The 17,788-nt window shown below is 43.8% G+C and overlaps 1 long non-coding RNA gene across 1 annotated transcript; it reads right to left on the reverse strand.

Moving 5' to 3' along the window:
• Positions 1-466: 466 nt before the first annotated feature.
• Positions 467-8,932, reverse strand: LOC308468655. Its single transcript, XR_013981780.1, has 3 exons — positions 8,793-8,932; positions 7,959-8,021; positions 467-732 (listed from the first exon to the last, which is right to left on the reverse strand). It is a non-coding gene; the product is annotated as an uncharacterized lncRNA (long non-coding RNA).
• Positions 8,933-17,788: the final 8,856 nt, after the last annotated feature.

Below are 17,788 nucleotides of genomic sequence, written 5' to 3' on the forward strand. Positions count from 1 at the left end.
CGAGGGGATGTGGTGCATGGCGTGGGGTTGCGCATCCCAGGGGGGCAGCCACAATAGCACCCTTCCCCCTAAAGGTACCCGGTACGGCGCGCTCCCCCACCCCCCCTTCATACGCCAGTGCCTGCGGCCAAGTTGGTGCCAAATGTACTTCTTTCTTTTCCTTTTGACAACAACAGTAAGGCCAAGAGGAGGACTTTGTTGCCTAGGCAGCCCAGGACCTCCAAACACGCTGCCTAGGACAGCAGTTGTGAGTTATAAGCTCAACCTGGTTGGTGTAAAGTCCCTACAGCTACAGCAGGTGTTGTAAGTTTGAATTTGACTTCACCCTCAAAGGCTCACTCTTCTATTGTCTCCTGAGACAGACAGATGTCAACAATAAGGCACAGCAGATCTCTTCACTGAGAATGGCTCAATGAGAGCAAATGCTATGTTACTGTTCCAGAATGAAAGACTATTAAACCAGATGGACCCTTCAATGTTTTCATTCATTGTAGAAAAAATGGAGATTCCTAGGGAACAATGGGAATGTTTCCACATGCTCAACATGGTAGACTTTCTCAGACTGTGTGGCAGCCACAGCTTTCAGGCCCTCTGTATGGGGTTGTCACCCCACCCCACATTGCAAGAAGGCCATAGCAATGTGAGTAGTCTTGGCTATTTCTCTCCCATTCTGTATCCTGTTTCTCACCATTGCTGCAAACCGCAATTCTGAGTCAGACAGCAACTTCACGGCTGAAAAGCAAATGACAGTGCTATTAGCTATCCAGTAGAGAAAAGAGATTAGGTGTGGAGTGCCCCCCCCTTTCCTTTTTCTGCACTCAGAATGGCTTGGAGGCCAAGGAGAAAATGGATCAACCAAGATGCGGTGGGGGGGGGGGGCATGTGGTTGAGGACAGAAAGGCAATGTGTAATGGAATGGAAAGAAAAAGAGGTGAGAAAATGAAATGGAAAAATAGAGATGTACGGCACAGGAGAATTTCACTGAAATGAGGTTCTCATCAAATCCACTATGGGCTTAAAATGGGGTGGGGGATTCCCTACTGAAATCATAACAGGATTCTGTGATGCTGCTATGTTTGAGTGCCTATTTCTCCTCCTGTCCTTACTCCTCTTCCGGATTAGATTACCCTTTGTGAAAGTCCCCCGAAGTTTTGATTGCTTCCTTTAATGGAGGAAATCAGATTCATACATATATTCTCTGACTCAAAGTTGTTGCTGTTGTTGTTTTTTTAAAAAAAGAAAAGTCAAGTAAGAAAGTTTACAGCATGGCAAGCACCATGATAACAACCCAGAAACTTCAATCCTTGTGATTCCAGAGGCGCAGCCAAGTTCGGCTCCCCATCTGTAAAGATAATAGGTGCTGCAGCACCTTTGAGATTAACCAGCACATGTTTTTTATAGGCAACAGCTCACTCGAGACAGTGGCAGTGAAGCCAAGTTCTCAAGGTGAGAATTAAAGAAGAGGAAGTGTAGGGGGTGCCATTCCAAAGGAGAAGTGCCCAAACTTGCCTCTACAGGCTTCTATGAAAGACTGTACATCTTTTGAATGAATTACTGCAATGGGTGGGAATTCACACAGTTAATTGTCAACTTATTTATTTGGAGGTGGGATGGGTTAGGTAAATTTTCCTAAACCAGAGGGTATAAGGTAGCATCCTTGTTGTTTGGAGGATTTTTTATGGAGGGAAAGTGGCAATTTAAAATGGAAGGTATGTGGAACAACGACAAATCATCTTTGTTTTTTTGTTTGTTTTGTTTTTTTAAATAATATTTATTGACTTTCCAACCATTTGAACACAATAAAACAGAAACAACAAAAAAGGAAAAGAAAAGGCAAAGAAAAAAAGAGAAAAAACATAAGATTAACAAAACAAGACGCAAACCATTTAAAACACAAAACAATTTCAATATCTTAACTTTCATTCCCTTATTTCCACGACCTCCTCACGCCTCCCTTTCTGTATTCCACTTCTATTAATTGTTTCAGCAATTCCTTTCCATCTTCCTCTGTTTTCTATCCTATAATTATCTTAACATATTCTAATCTTATTTTTCCCTTTAATACTCTATTTCTATTTATACTTAATTCCTTATAACATTTCTACTAAAGCCATATAACTTCATTCCAACATTTTTCTAACATTCATTATTTTTACAATATTTCTATACATAGTCTTAAACTTTTTCCAGTTTTCTTCCACCGACTCTTCTCCCTGGTCTCGGATTTCTGCCAGTTGTTTCCTCCAATTCCATATAGTCCATCAACTTCATCTGCCATTCTTCCCGGATAGATAAATCTTGTGTCTTCCAGTACTTCACAATGAGTATTCTTGCTGCTATTGTTGCATACATGAGACAAATTCTATCCTTCTTTAACACCAATTGACTGACCATGCCCAGGAGAAAGGCCTCTGGTTTCTTCAAAAGGGTATATTTAAATACCTTTTTCATTTCGTTATGAATCATCTCCCAGAGTGTCTTAATCCTTGGGCATGTCCACCAAAGGTGAACTCTAATCCTCAAATTCGTCTGTTTTTCCTTAAATTCAGTCATAGCGAGCGTCAACTTATGTTCATCAAATTGCCTCTGTAGGGCTGGGGCTCTCTTTCTCTTTCTCTCCAGTTGTGTTTCTGTACCTTCAACAGCAACAGCTTTTTCCTTGACTTCCTCCACAGCTTGCCATATCAAAATAGGTTTTTGTATCAATTTCTGGGTGGTTTCTGTATTGGTATTGTCCATTCTCCCTGCATTCAAGTCAACCTCAACAATTGAAACATCCACCTTCGCATTTATCATGTCCATTTTCCTGTGAAGCTGATCCAATGAGTCATTTATCTTATATAATGCCGCCACCAAAGCCTCTTGTGTCGACATTCCTCTTAGTTTCAAATATACTAGTACAGAGACAGCAACAAAAAGAACAGGAGGGCTTAATAATAGACTTCTCCTGGATTGTTACCAAGTCCTCCCAGACCTTAATGTTTTATCGACTGGTCTGTTTTTCCTCTTCCATTTACCGTAACATTTGAAAGATTCAAGGTCAGTCCCAGAGTCTCACGGTTTTTAACTTGCAGCTGGAAATTCCCCTAGTCCAACTCTTGTAAATCAACCAGTTTCAAAGGCTTCCACTAGGGGGAAACAGTTTCTATTTGTAAAAGTCAATAGTATCCTCTTTTAAACAATCCGAAGTTAGTTTCAAATTAGTTTCAATTTTCAGTTACTTTTACTCCTTTTTAAAGCAGCCAGAAACAGTAGAAACAATGTATTTCTCTTATTTAGCTAGCTGTCAATGAACGTTCTAAGCGCTGTCAATGAACATTCCAAAAAACGTCAGTCTTACTAGCAGCCCGTTTCCAGGGTCAGAGCGGCGGTGTTTTAAGCCTCTTCGCTCTCTCCCGCAGGCATACTCAGTTCACAACTTCCCCCTCTCTTCTCCTGCCTCCAAGAGGGGGTTTAATGTTCTTTACCTGTTTTGAACCTTCCCGTTACAATACCAAATTAAACTTTTAGAAATTCAATTCTTCCGTTTCAGCTCTACTCATGGGTAATTACTTTAAAGTCAAATTGTCCACAGGAAAAGGTCAGCGCTCTCCGGCAACAGCTATGCGGCTTCGCTCCGTGGAAGAAACAGACGATTCGATGCACCGCACCACTCACCCCACGTCGCTCCGGAGCCCCCAAAACCGGGGTTCCCCGCGAGTGGGGGAGGCGCAAAAGGTGTCCACCAAATCCCACATTCACAGGCTTCTCCCGCCTGTGATTTTAACGGGTCTCCACCTTCGCCGTGGCGGCCAGACCCAGATTTCCACGGAGCAGATTCCTCCTGGTCAGAGGAATTCTGCCATTACCGGAGGCGCCTCCCCCGGAAGTCTGACAAATCATCTTTGTTGCAGGAAGAGGGTCCCAAGATTAGTCCCCAAGCATCTCCAAGTAGGTCTGGGAAAGTAGCATTTGGGACTTTTTAGTTTACAGAAAAGACAAGTAAGAGGGGGCATGGTAAGGGGGGAAAGGCTACATGAAAGTTTTTCTCCATCTCTCGTAACACAGGAACTCAGGGACATTCAGTGAAGCTGAATGTTGGCAGACAGCTTCTTCTGTCCCTGCATTCCTATGTGCTCTACACGGAATAGCACTTGGAGGAATCTCTTTAGCCCTGGAAATTATAGAGCCTAAACTTTGCAAAAAGCAAACATTAGGTTCCCCCAACATTGCTTGAAAGCAGCTTTCTCTTCCCCTCTGCTCACAGCACAGTCTGAAAAGACCATTTGAATCATAGCATCTGTTCGTTCTCCTGCCCCTTGGCCTTCTTTCCACAAATTGCCTCTCTCATAATACTATAATCCACTGGGGCCATTCAAAGAAGCTACGTGTTGCAAGATTCAGGACAAACAAAGGGAAGCCCTTCACATAGCTGAACTGTGGAACTTGCTCCCACAGGAGGCAATGATGACCACCAAGTTGGATGGCTATAAAAGAGTATTGGACAGATTCATGGAGGATAAGTCCAACAATGGCCAATAATGATGACTCCGATTTGCCTCCAGGGTCAGAGTCAGCAATGTTTCTGTAGATCAGTTGCTCAAACCCACAAGAAGAAAGAGTGACGTTGCACTCAGGTCCTGCTTGTAGGTGGCCACTGTGAGAACAGTCTGTTTGACTAGCTTGGCCATTGTCTCATCCACCATGCTGTTCTTATGTCCTCTGTTTGGAAACCTGTTTGGAAACTGCTGCTGGTCAGCATAGGTAATGATCTGACTCAGCTCCCTGTCTTTGTGTAGTCTACTTGTACTGAAAACAATGATATTCCCTGTCTTCTGTTCTTATCTCTTCTTTTCGTTTCCCTAAATCGTTTCTTCTATTTCCACCCCAAGCTTCATGCAGGATGCTTGATAACTGTGATTTCTGTTTGCTGCCTGGCTGAGGTCATGGAACTTTCTTCATTTTCTGTTCTATTGCAAAAACAGCCTCTGCATACAAGAAGCTCCATTAGTAAATATTGATGCACGGCAGGTTTTGGGTGTGCATAGATTACCCGGATGTGTCAAGCCACAGGAATGACAGATAGCCCACTGAGTTGTGAGATCTCATGTTAATGTAAGGAAGAAAAGTCAGTGGATGCAACTGGGGCAAGGGGGTGGAATATATGACGGCAGGTCCCATCACCAAATCTAAGTCACCAAACTGGAAAAGAAAGCAAGGTGGAGATTCTCCACTTGAATATATCAAGGGTCTTTCTAGCATGTAGACTGAGATGGAAGAAACAGGAAGAGAGGGAGAACACCAGCCCAAGGTCACTCAGCAAGGGCCAAACATGATATTGGTAGAGTCTGCCCTGCCAACTTGAATCTGCTTTCTAGGGTTGCCACCTGTCCTATACAATACAGGATTGTCCAGTATTCCAATTTAAAATGCTAGTCCCATATTGATACAGTTTTGTCCTGTATTTCAGGTCTTCTCTCTCCCTCTCTGCCAAAAGTTAGGGAACCTCTCCAAATACATGGGTTTGAAAGGGTATGTGAAAGGTCATGTATTTAAGCTCTAGGTGGCCAAGCACAAACAGATTTACAAGTGTGTGTGTGAGAGAGAGGGGGGCGGGTTGCAGTAGATTGCAATGGGTTGCTTTGAAGTCACTTCAGCGCCAGATGAAAAAATAAATTGCCACCCAACCACATGGCCTGGCCTGGTCCTGGCCTGTATTTTACCAGAACAAATGTGGCAACCCTATTTACAACCCTTTCCAGTAAGTGTCACTGCTTGTCACTTTTCTCCTTCTTGGACTCAGCATGACCTTTGTAGAATACATCGCCAGGGTGGCTGGGTAGGGGGGGACTAAATCAGAATTAGTTAGCTGTGCCTGTCTTTGGCTCTCAATGCATCTCCTGTTGTGTGTCCTTGCCTTCTGCCCAACCAGTCTGAATGGGCACCAGGAACTACTTACTGATACAATGGGACTGTCATTCACATGCCTATCCCATTTGTGTATGCAGCAGAAAGCGGGGGTCTTAACATATTGTTCCCAGAGTTGGCAAAGAAGAGGAGGAGGAGGAGGGAATGAGAATAGTAATACAAGTGTATGAAGAAAAGACAAATGAAAAAGCCGGTTACCAAAGTGCCCTGACTGATCTCTGCTTCATAATTGAAAGATTGGGGTATTAAAGGGACACAGTAGGCCTGTAGGAATGGCAAGATCATTTGTGCAAATGGTAATTTCAGTATTCAGCCTATCATATCCATAAGCCTAATGTGCTTGGACCTGACATGACTTATAGTAAATTTCTCCTCCCAGGGGGCTTCATGCCAGTTTGATGCAATGCTTGGAAATCAGAGAGTAGTGGAGTAGCTCGAGATGTTTCTGTTCACTCTTTCCGTCATTCTCTCTGCTGATGGGCAAAAACCCAGTCTGATTACGACAGATCTGAAGGAATTAAATGGAAGAGCCATGCAGTGGAGAGAGGGAGGGGAGGAGAGAACCGTTTCAGTTCCAGGAAAAGCTTTTTTGCTTGCTGCTACTTACCACCGAACATCACAAATCTTCTTGGTAAATAAAGACATGTTGCTTCATCTCAACACGTGCCTGTTGCTGAAGTGCTAATCCCCTGGAAAGTATGTTCCCAATATTCTTCATGCATAGGAATGGGGGGGGGGGGGGGATTTGATTCAGATTGTATTTATAGGTGAACCTAAGTACTTTGCACTTTCTGGAACAATACAAGACCTGAAACTCAGCCATCCTGCCAAATTTGCGATGCAGTTTTCCGGCCAAATAATGTGTATACAGTGGTACCTCAGGCTACAGACGCTTCACGTTACAGACGCTTCAGGTTACGGGCTCTGCTAACCCAGAAATAGTACCTCAGGTTAAGAACTTTGCTTCAGGATGAGAACAGAAATCGCAAGGCGGCAGCAGGAGACCCCATTAGCTAAAGTGGTACCTCAGGTTAAGAACAGTTTCAGGTTAAGAACAGACCTCCAGAATGAATTAAGTTCTTAACCCGAGGTACCACTGTAAAACCATATATGCCAGGGTGAAGTGGAGAATTGAACTTAAGGTTGGAAAAACAAGAAATCAAAAGAAAACAACATGGACAGGTTGGACATCACTTCTACATTATGGATTCACTACTCAGCTGCCTGATCTTTTGAACTTCTAACACAAGCCATTTCAGGGCCTAAAATTGCAAGCAGGCAATGTCTAAGACCTGTCAATCCCATCCCCTCCCACAATGTGCAATGGAAAGATTTTGTTACAGGAGGTATTCTTTCTGAATCTTACTTTGAAAATAACAATAAACATTATTTACTTGGTTAATCTATGGGATCTGCTCCTACAAGAAGTAGTGAAGGCCAGTAACATGGATGGCCTTAAAAGAGGATTAGATCACCCTGCTCTTCCTCCCAATCATGTCACTCCAGTCTGATGAAACTAAACAAAAGGGGAATTGACACTTGGCTTCATCTCTAAATCTAGCAGTGCATAAATGGTTCCCCAGATGATAGTCAGCAATGAGGTTAGAAGAAGAAGAAGAAGAGTTTGGATTTGATATCCCGCCTTTCACTCCCTTTAAGGAGTCTCAAAGTGGCTAACATTCTCCTTTCCCTTCCTCCCCCACAACAAACACTCTGTGAGGTGAGTGGGGCTGAGAGACTTCAAAGAAGTGTGACTGGCCCAAGGTCACCCAGCAGCTGCATGTGGAGGAGCGGAGACGCGAACCCGGTTCCCCAGATTACGAGACTACCGCTCTTAACCACTACACCACACTGGCTTACCAGTGGTTACCAGCTGGAGTATTATTTCCCCACAGCACCCACACCTTTACTATTCTCTGCCAAGCCTGTCACCTCACGTTTCTGCTGCTAATTTAATGAACTAGAGTCCAAACAGGTTAACAGCTAGGAAACAACCTGCATTTTTCTTTACGTATGTTTCATTCTGCCATACACGTTCCATGCTTAGTTACCTTGCTTCTTTCCACATGATCTACTCCCTCTTCCTTGTTCATCCAGCCATTAGAGAAGGATGCCTTCAGAAGGAGGAGAGGGGAGAGAGTACTATTTAGGAATGCTTGAGGAATTCAATTTCTGTGAATTCCAGTGCAATATGACCTTCATCTACACCTCTCGGACTAATGTGCGCATCAGAATGTAATTAGTCTTTTGATTTCATACATCTCCAAATTTTGTGATACACTTCTTGATTAAAACTAGCCACAAAAGTGCATTTAAAAAGGCATGATTTTAGGGTTACATATTTTTAGAAATGCATACATTGAGATAAACCTTAGGAATATATATTTTGTGATAAAATGTATGTATTTTAATATGATCTTTGTTTAGTTTTTTTTTTAAAAAAAATGCAGATTAATGCAGAAATGGGACAGGATGGAGTTAAGAATGGCAGCATGAAACCTTGGCAGGGGACAGAAATAAACTGATCCATCCATCCCTATGAGTAGGAAGAAGACCCATTCATCCTTAGTCTTGTACCAACAAATCATTCCCTATTATTATCAGCACTGAAGCAGGGAGTGTTGTTGGTTAGTTTTTAAGCAGCAGCTGGAAAACCATCTGTCATGTATGATCTAGATGAGATTCCTGCATTGCAGGGGGTTGGAGTAGAGGACCCCCAGGGTCCCTTCCAACTCTAAAATTTTATGATTCAGTGTAGCCAAAACAGCACCACTCAAGCACAAAAAAGAGGCAGTCTTTGGGACAGGGGTAGACCACATGGCTGGGAAAAGTACGAAAATATTTAGGGAAACTTGTTGGGAAACTGTGTACGTGCAGCTACTCACACAGAGTCAATTAAGGTTTGGCAGACAGCCAGAAGGTCATGTGAAGGAGTAAGTCTGCCTGGTGATAACAGAGACATGGAGACAGCTCCCTGATTGGTCAAGCTCTCTCAAGGGAGTGATAATTAATGGCCTACTAACTGGAATGTTCAGTAGTTCAGTGTTCTGAGTTCAGAGGTTCAGAGTTCTGTGTGTCAGTGCAGGAGTTGTGAGTCGTGTATGAGAGAGCTAGCAAAAGATCCGTATTCTGTTCCTGTAAATAGTCCACTGTATATAATAAACACCTAACTATTGCTTCCGTGGCTTCTGCGTGCACTCTGCTAGGTCTGGCTAAGGTCCTGCAACTAGTCAGAAAGTTGCGAAACACCAGTTGGTTTTACCAATAAAACTCACACCATTCCTAGTTTTGACCTTGTTGCAGACACTGAATCCTCAAAGACAAACCAGACATTCCATAGCTTGATTACCTTGAGGAACGGATAGAGTCTAGTGGGAAGCAGTGCCATTAAAAGTTTGCACTGAATTTTGTGATGCTTTTATCCAACCAATGTTTACGAAAATGCAAATATTAGGGAAAGGTGTGCATGAAAATGAAGATATTAGTGAAAATAACATTAAAGTTTATTATATTAAGAGAAATTGTTTGCAAAAATGTGTGCCTTAGTCTTATAAAAAGGTGTTCATTAAGATAAATCAACACTAAAATGCTAATAAGTTTTCATGAAAACTTTTTTTAAGAATACAAATTTCTACAAAACTTTGGAGACCTGAATTTAAGCTTGAAAAAAAGAAAAGCTCAGAGAACAGAAATGGGCAGATCCTTCTATCCCTACCTGAAAATCCCATACTGCCTGCAGCTGCAGCTGGGGCATGGTCAAGGAGACTACAGCTTATTAGGTGTTGCCTCTTGAGCCTTCTGGTTGCTGAAAACAACACAGGTCTCTGGCTCCTTGTTTTCCCTCCTTGCTTGGTGTATCTAGCTGAACTCCTTGTGAAGTTGACCTTGATCTGTTTCCTGACCAGCTTCTGGATTTTCTTTGGAACTAAATTGATTCCCTGCATTGGAGCTTAGTTTGTTTGGGCTCTGCTGCATGTGAAACCCTGTCTGTGTTGGTGAGTACTCTTGTGAGAGACTTCTACCTTGTTGGAGTGGGGCCACTGGCACTCACTGGAGCATGACAACTCATACGTTTTGGTGGGATGGAACTGAAATATTCCAACAGAACTGCCTATTGAGGCCCATGGGGGTGGGTTCAAAAATTGGGAATGGAATAGTGGGACTAAAATTCTAAACAGCAAAACTCTGTGTTGCAACCTATTTTAGAACCTATTGCATACTTCAGGATCTGCTCTTGATAGTAAACAACAAAATCAAAATAAACCAGAATTCGCTCCCTGCACTAAAATTAATCCATTTCACTTCCCAAACTCTCTTCAAAGCTTCCTTTTTTTAAAAAAATGCTGAGACATTATGATCCACTCAAAGCTCACTGCCTCTTTTTCTAAATCCCCTCTGTCATGGAAAGGAGTAATGGGAGAAGCTATATTTAAGGGTCTTTAGAGGAAAAAGACTCAGCCACTTTAGGAGTACAGTTGTCTGCCAGATAGTGACCTTTCAAATCCTTCACTTCCATTTCACATTCCTCTTTTCAGCACTTCCCAAATTGCTTCTGATTTGGGGACTGGGTTTATGAAATGTGAACAGAAACTTCTTTATGGAGCGGTGAAAGGCAGGCTGAGGCATTCCCAGTGAAGGCTCATTCACTGGGGCAAACGGGGCACTGTACCACCAAATGCGGGACGCGGGTGGTGCTGTGGGTTAAACCACAGAGCCTAGGACTTGCCGATCAGAAGGTCAGTGGTTTGAATCCCCATGACGGGGTGAGCTCCCGTTGCTCGATCCCTGCTCCTGCCAACCTACCAGTTCGAAAGCACATCAAAGTGCAAGTAGATAAATAGGAACCGCTCTGGCGGGAAGGTAAATGGCGTTTCCGTGTGCTGCTCTGGTTCGCCAGAAGCGGCTTAGTCATGCTGGCCACATGGCCATGCTGGCTCCCTTGGCCAATAAAGCGAGATGAGCGCCGCAACCCCAGAGTCGGCCACGACTGGACCTGATGGTCAGGGGTCCCTTTACCTTTACCATTTACCACCAAATGCAATCTCCCCTCAACTGACTCCCACTTCCCTGCTTTCTTACCTACAACCTGTTCAGGAAGTGGGATGGCACTGCCTGTTAGCATCCACCTCCTGAGTCTCCTGCTACCTGTCATTGGCTCTAGCTCCACCTCTCCCTGGCTTCCTTGATTTTTGTCCTACCAGCCACAGTGGGTGCCAGGCACCAAAGGGCACTCCTCAGAAATCCTGGAGAGCCACTGCCAGTGTAAACAATAACAGTGTTAGATGGACTGATTGATCTGCCTGGTGTAAGGCTTTGCATCTTTTTATGTTGCATGGTTTTCTTGGGCTCTCCCACAGGGCTGACCCATCCATGAGGCAAGGTGAGGAAACCACCTCAGGTGGCAGAATTCACAGGAGCAGCAGATCCAGCTTCCAAGGAATGCATCATCTACTGCTGCCACTGGATTAGAGGATTCCTATCCTCCTCATGCCATCATTAACCCTCCAAATTATTATGAGAGATGAACAGATCCGTCTATTTCCAGTCCATATTGGTTTTGAATATGTTTAATATTTATTCCATTTATGTGTTTTAAAATAATACAGAAACATGAGGGGCTGCACTTGAACAGTCTCTATTTCCCCCTAAAATATGCATTATGAATGCACTTTTTGTATTGCATTGGCCTCCGAAGTATGCAGTTCTCAATCTCCTCCTAAGATATGTTTGTACACATTTTGTGAGCTAAGAACTGCATTGCAAAATTTGGAGGAGTGTTGTTTCATAAAGGTGATAGCATTGTAATTCATGTATTAGTCCACAGAAGTGAGAATTGGGGCTTGTTGACACTTCTACTTGCTCCGTGCCTAGAAAGCATGGGTCCAAGTGGTTTTCTGCTTGTCCTGCACTTTCTAGGTGTGGTCCAAGCAGTTTTGCATTTGTCTCACAGCTTTCCCCTGAAAAACCCACTCTTTACAGCTGAATCAGAACAATTAGAAATCCATGGAAAACCCAATTGCTATTTGGTCCAATTCAGCAGGGCAAACAGAGGGGTGGAAGAGGATTTAGTCTGATTCACTTCAAAATTCAGATCAAATGAAATTCTCCTCCATCCCTAATCCACCACTTCCTCTCCTCATACAGTATGTGTTTACTGGATGCTACTAAATCTTGTCCTGAAATGAAAATAAAGCTGAATTGCCATCACTGGCTCTTGTTTTGATGAATTCCCATTCTCTCTTGCCCAGCTTCCTTCTCACTGAGGTCAGACCTTTGAGCATGAGGTATATGCAACTTGACTGCAGACTAGAATACAGACACAGAAATGGACTGACTGGAACTCTTAGAGTATAATCCAGACTATTCATTTGGGACCATATAAATCCAAGCCACCATTGCTTATTGTCTTTCCTTTCTATACGTAGCTGGTAGGAGCAAAATAAATGGATACCGTTTTAGAAAGGAAGAAAGGAAGAGACCCATAGCAACCCAGGCTACTGCACTTCAATCCTTTCTCCCTATGCATTTGTTCTGTGCTACTGGTCGGTGCCCTTTTCCAACTGGCTAAGCATTTGCATGGCCTGGAACTATTGAAAAGAGTGGCTGAAAAATGGTGTGGAACTGCTGATAAATAGCCCTAAATGGAAGCAATTTTAGCTAGGGAGCCCTGAGGCTGTCTGTGACTCTATTTCTTGAAGACTATAACACTCCAAAGAAAAAGCTCCTGGCTACAACAAAGTCCTAAAAGACGGAGTGATTGGATAATTTCCAGTGAAGAGAAAATATCTTCAGCTTTGCTTCTCTCTTTAATGATTGTGTAGGTCCAGCTGGTTCTCTGCACTGGCCAAACAAGAGCCTGGGTAGCTTAGTGAATATATGTTCTTTCGCCAACTTTGTTCTGTCTGTGTTTCAGCAAGTTTGAGGTATATGTTTGTATTGGGACACATTCTCCCTTAGAGCAGCAGTGGGGAACTTCTATCCCATGGGTCTAATTAGGCCTGCACACCTGTCCGTGCACCAATCCACACCCATTGCCCAACCCCTAGGGTTACCAAACTGCTCAGGGCTGACCTGAATTTTCCAGGTTTCCCTGGCCCTCTCCAGGTGACAGGGGGAGGGTTTAAAACTTTAGGTGGCAAGAATGCATTGTGTGACCAGGGGGCGACCGCCCCAGCCCCCAGAAATGAATAATGACTCATCACAACGTGTTGTGGAATTAAAATTTGGCCACAGTTTATTAAACTCTCAACTGTAGAAAGACTTTGGCTTAGGCATTGCATTTGTATCCCTCCCAGCCAGGGGAACTGGGGCTCATCAGGGTAAATGGGATATGGGGGTGCTCTGCAAGATGTACAGTGTGTGTAGGCAGGCAGCTCACCCCATATCCCCGCACGCAGGGTAACTTCACTGACAACCTTTCAGTGTATGGCCAATGACACCCATATATATAACCCCTTTAAGAGGAGGACCCTGGAATCGCCGCTGCAGGGGGCTGAGTCACCACTTCAAACTGCCCCCCCCCCCAGCATTTTAGGGAAGAAAAGGCTAAAGGATTCTGCCCAACGCCTTAAACCGCCAAAGTTGTGACAAATTGCTATGGGGAAGACAAAACCTGCCAATGCAGGAAAATTTCTTCCCAGCTCCTCTACAGCAGCCAGTCAAAAGACAGTAGCAGCGCCCGCTGAACAGGAAGAAAAGGGTTAACCTGTAAATGAGAAACATTAAACAAAGGGAGGGTTGGGGGGTGGGCGAAGCTCCTGAGCCAACTACCTGGCTATTGCTGGCTCCTCCCCCTATTTATGCAACTTGCCCCACCTCCCAGCAGTGTAACTTGGCTACTGAGGCTGGGCGTGAGCCCTCAAAGAAAAACACTGAGAGGCAGGCCAGCCCACACAAACTGGTAAGTTCCCTGAGGTCCGAAGCACCTCTCGCAATCCCGCAAAGTGCACCCACGGTGTAAAGTGTGAATGCTCATTACAAAAATATGAGAAGACTGTGCATGCAGCTTGTCAGCTCCAAGCTAGCAATAGTGAAATATAAATTACTGCATAAATTCTTGGTGGGGATCTGCCTCCCTCTCTGCCATTTCCCCCTCTTTCAATTAACCTACATCTCAAATACACAGTGGTGGAAGAAGTGCAGAGGAAGAAAAAATGGGCTGGACTCAAGACCAAGCAGGGTTTATGAATGGCATGAGCAGTGCCTTTTTTCCTGGTGGTATTCAATGATACGCAATATTGGCTGTCCCCCCCCCCCCCAAAAAAAAATACTATGTGGCCTCCAGCCACGAGGCTTAGTTGGCCTTACACAACGTCTCCCTCTCCCTCTCTGAAAACCTTGCATTTCCTGCAGCTGCTGCTCTCCAGGGTGACCATGGAGTCCATGGGAGTCCAGGGCTACACCTCTCATAGTCTGGTTGGTGGGCTGTATGCATTTCCTGGGACTCTTCACTGCTTTACAAAAGCTGCTGCTCAGGGCCGAGGCCAGTGTGAAAGGAAAGACGGGGACACTGAGCAGCTGTGGAGGCTGTCACTAGTGTAGGAGGGCAAAGCCCAGGAGTGGAGGAGACCCAAAGACTGCTGGGCTAGCATGCAGGTGCAGGGCCGTTTCAAGCAGCGGTCAAGCAGCAATGACTGCCCCTGCTATGTTCAATAGGAAGAGATGGAGATCCACTCTTGCAGTCCTTTGCACTGAAAGCATGGGAAGCTCAGTCTAAAACTCTGGAGAGTTGTTGCCAGTAAAGGCAGGCAACACTGAGCTAGTATGACTCAGCATAAGGCACATTCCTGTGTTTCTAGAACTCCTATGATAGAACAGATTATTTGATGCAGAAGATCTCACGTTCAGTCCTTAGCATCTCCAGGTAGGACTAGGACAGGCCCCTGCCTGAAATGTGGTTGATTTCTAATAAAGCAGCAGGAACATCCATTACTGCATCATGTAAAATATGAGAGGTATGACATCAGCAGACCCCAGAGCCCCACTGCAATTCTCTCTCCTGAGCCGTGATTTGTGCTTGCAGGCCCAGATTTGTTGGCACAGACCATAGCTCAGTGGTAGAGCATCTGCTTTGCATGCCAAAGGTTCCAGGTTTAATCCTTGGCATCTCCAGGTAGGTCTGGGAGAAACGCCTTGCCTGACACCCTAGAGATCCATTGCCAGTTGGTTTAACCAATACAGTACTGAGCTAGGTGGACCAAGAGTCTGACTTGCTATAAGGTAGCTACCTATCATTCCTTTGTGGACAATTTTCCAGGGCCACATCCTAGTGAGTAGTGAACATGACCAGAGGCAAAGCAACAGCTTCTATGGTTCCAGAGGGGAGAACTATTTCTCATGGGCTTACGTTTCAGGAGCGCAGACATCAGCTCAACTTTAGAAGACACTTATTGATGCTAACAAGAGTTGGACAATGGAACCATTTACCTATGAGGTGGTAAACTCTCCCTTTATGGAGGTCTTTAAGCAGAAACCATCTGTGGGATATACCCTAGCTATGGATTTCCTATGTTGAGCATGAAATTGGGCCTGCAAGACCAGCTTTATGATTCTGTACTTCTATATATGATCTATAGATGAAGAGAATCTCCACCTGTCAATGAAACCATCAAGAAGCATGAGTATGCTTCATATTCCTGCTTCAGATATTGCTGATTTCAGAAACATTTATTTTATTTTTATTTCTTTGTTAAATTTCCATACCAACCTTTATCCAAGGATCTCAGGATGGTTTAGAATATTGAAAAACAAAAAAAATTAATTAAATTAGTTGTTGGATCTATGAAAGCAGATACTTGTAATGGCATTGTGGGTGAGCACAAACATATATGCAGTATCAATCCAATATGTATTTATGATGCCTCAGACCTTTGAGAAATTGATTGTTAAGCTCACCATGCCTTGCTAAAAATCAAAGCTCAATCAAGGATCTGTTGAAGATGCTTTTGGCATGGGCTCAAAGAGAGATATGTTTTTCTTTTCTTTTCCTTTTTAAAATTTATATAACGTATTGGTTCTAAAAGCATGCATGAAAACACACAGCCTGTTAGGGAATAGTTACACTAGCTGTTTATATGAAGAACAGAAGAAAAATGTTAGGTAAAGGTAAAGGGACCCCTGACCATCAGGTCCAGTGATGGCCAACTCTGGGGTTGTGGCGCTCATCTCGCTTTATTGGCTGAGGGAGCCGGCGTACAGCTTCCGGGTCATGTGGCCAGCATGACTCAGCCATTTCTGGTGAACCAGAGCAGCACACAGAAATGCCGTTTACCTTCCCGCCAGAGAGGTACCTATTTATCTACTTGCACTTTGACATCCTTTCAAACTGCTAGGTTGGCAGGAGCAGGGACCGAGCAACGGAAGCTCACCCCGTCGCGGGGATTTGAATTGCCAACCTTCTGATCGGCAAGTCCTAGGCTCAGTGGTTTAACCCACAGCACCACTCACGTCCCTAAGAAGGTTAGATTAGGCCAAAACCTACATCCTCTTCTTACATACAATATGCCTATAGGAAGCCCTGAGTGCAAATTCTCTCACTTTGTGATTCCCTGCAACTGATATTCAGAGGCATTGTGCCTCCAACAGTGAAGGTAGAGCATAGAGGTTAGCAGCCATTGATAGCATTACCCTCCATGAATTTGTCTAATTCTCTTTTAAGGCCACCCATATTGGTTTGCCATCACTACCTCTGAAAGTAAAAATCATTAATATTCAGGAGTAAACAGTGGAAGGAGGAAGAGAAGAAGAAGTGTGCATGAACACGAAAGCTCATACCAATAACAAACTTAGTTGGTCTCTAAGGTGCTACTGGAAGGAATTTTTTTATTTTGTTTCGACTACGGCAGGCCAACACGGCTACCAACCTGTAAGTGGAAGGAAAACATAGCCATTGTGGATTGTAGCTACCGATAATTTTATCCTCCAAATGGCCTGTATGTAGCATAAACAGAGAATTTTTAAGCTTGGGTTGATATTTCCAGGTTAATAAAGACTAGAACTGCGATGAATTATTTTGGGTAAATACTTTTAGTAACCTATTCTTTGAACCGAAATGGGCTCAGTCAGCATTTTCATTAAACTACTTTATAAGTGAAGTCATCTTTCTTCATAGAAATGAGAGAACTCATCAGAATAAGCAGCTGCCAATATTGTCACAAAGAATGCTTTGCTGGAATGATGTTATATCTGTAAAAACACACACACACAAAACCACTGGGGCCTAATTTGAATAGTAGAGTGTTTGGTATCTGGTGGGCGGGGCTTGTGTGTTCTGCTCCAGAATCAGCCCCTCCCTTCAGTGTCTGTTCAGTTAAGAGAGTCTGTTAAGAGGGACCAACTGCCTCTTCTTGTTTCTTGCCTCAGACTTGCCTCATGTTGCTGTATTTAGTTTAAGGTTACCAGATTTTTTTCAATGAATCCGGGGACACTTTTCAACTTCAATGGATTTTGTGTGGTGACTGATTTGTAAATCCAGGGACTGTCCCCGGGAAACGGGGACGTCTGGTAACCTTAATTTAGTTTCTCTCATTTGATTCTTCATGTTTGTAGTCTCAAAGTCATCGTTGACCAAATGGAAAGTTAGGCTGGTGAAATATACTCAGAGTCGCAAAGTGATTTCATGCTCTTTATTCAGCTCATAGTGGTGAGGAGGAATGAATAATTGTCCCCTCACAGTATCTGCTTTATATACATTATTTACACAATGGGCTGCACATGATTGGCTAATTCTGGAATTCTACTGTAAGCCAATCAGGTTGTGGATTCACTTCTATCTGGAGCAGGATTGGGTGGTTCCTGCCAACCAATCATACTGCTGCATTGTTCTAGGACCAATCAGACTGCTGCATTCTGAATCCTATTGTTCTAGGACCAATCAGACTGC

The sequence above is a fragment of the Podarcis pityusensis genome, assembly GCF_964106645.2.
Source record: "Podarcis pityusensis genome assembly, chromosome: Z".
Taxonomy (NCBI): domain Eukaryota; kingdom Metazoa; phylum Chordata; class Lepidosauria; order Squamata; family Lacertidae; genus Podarcis; species Podarcis pityusensis.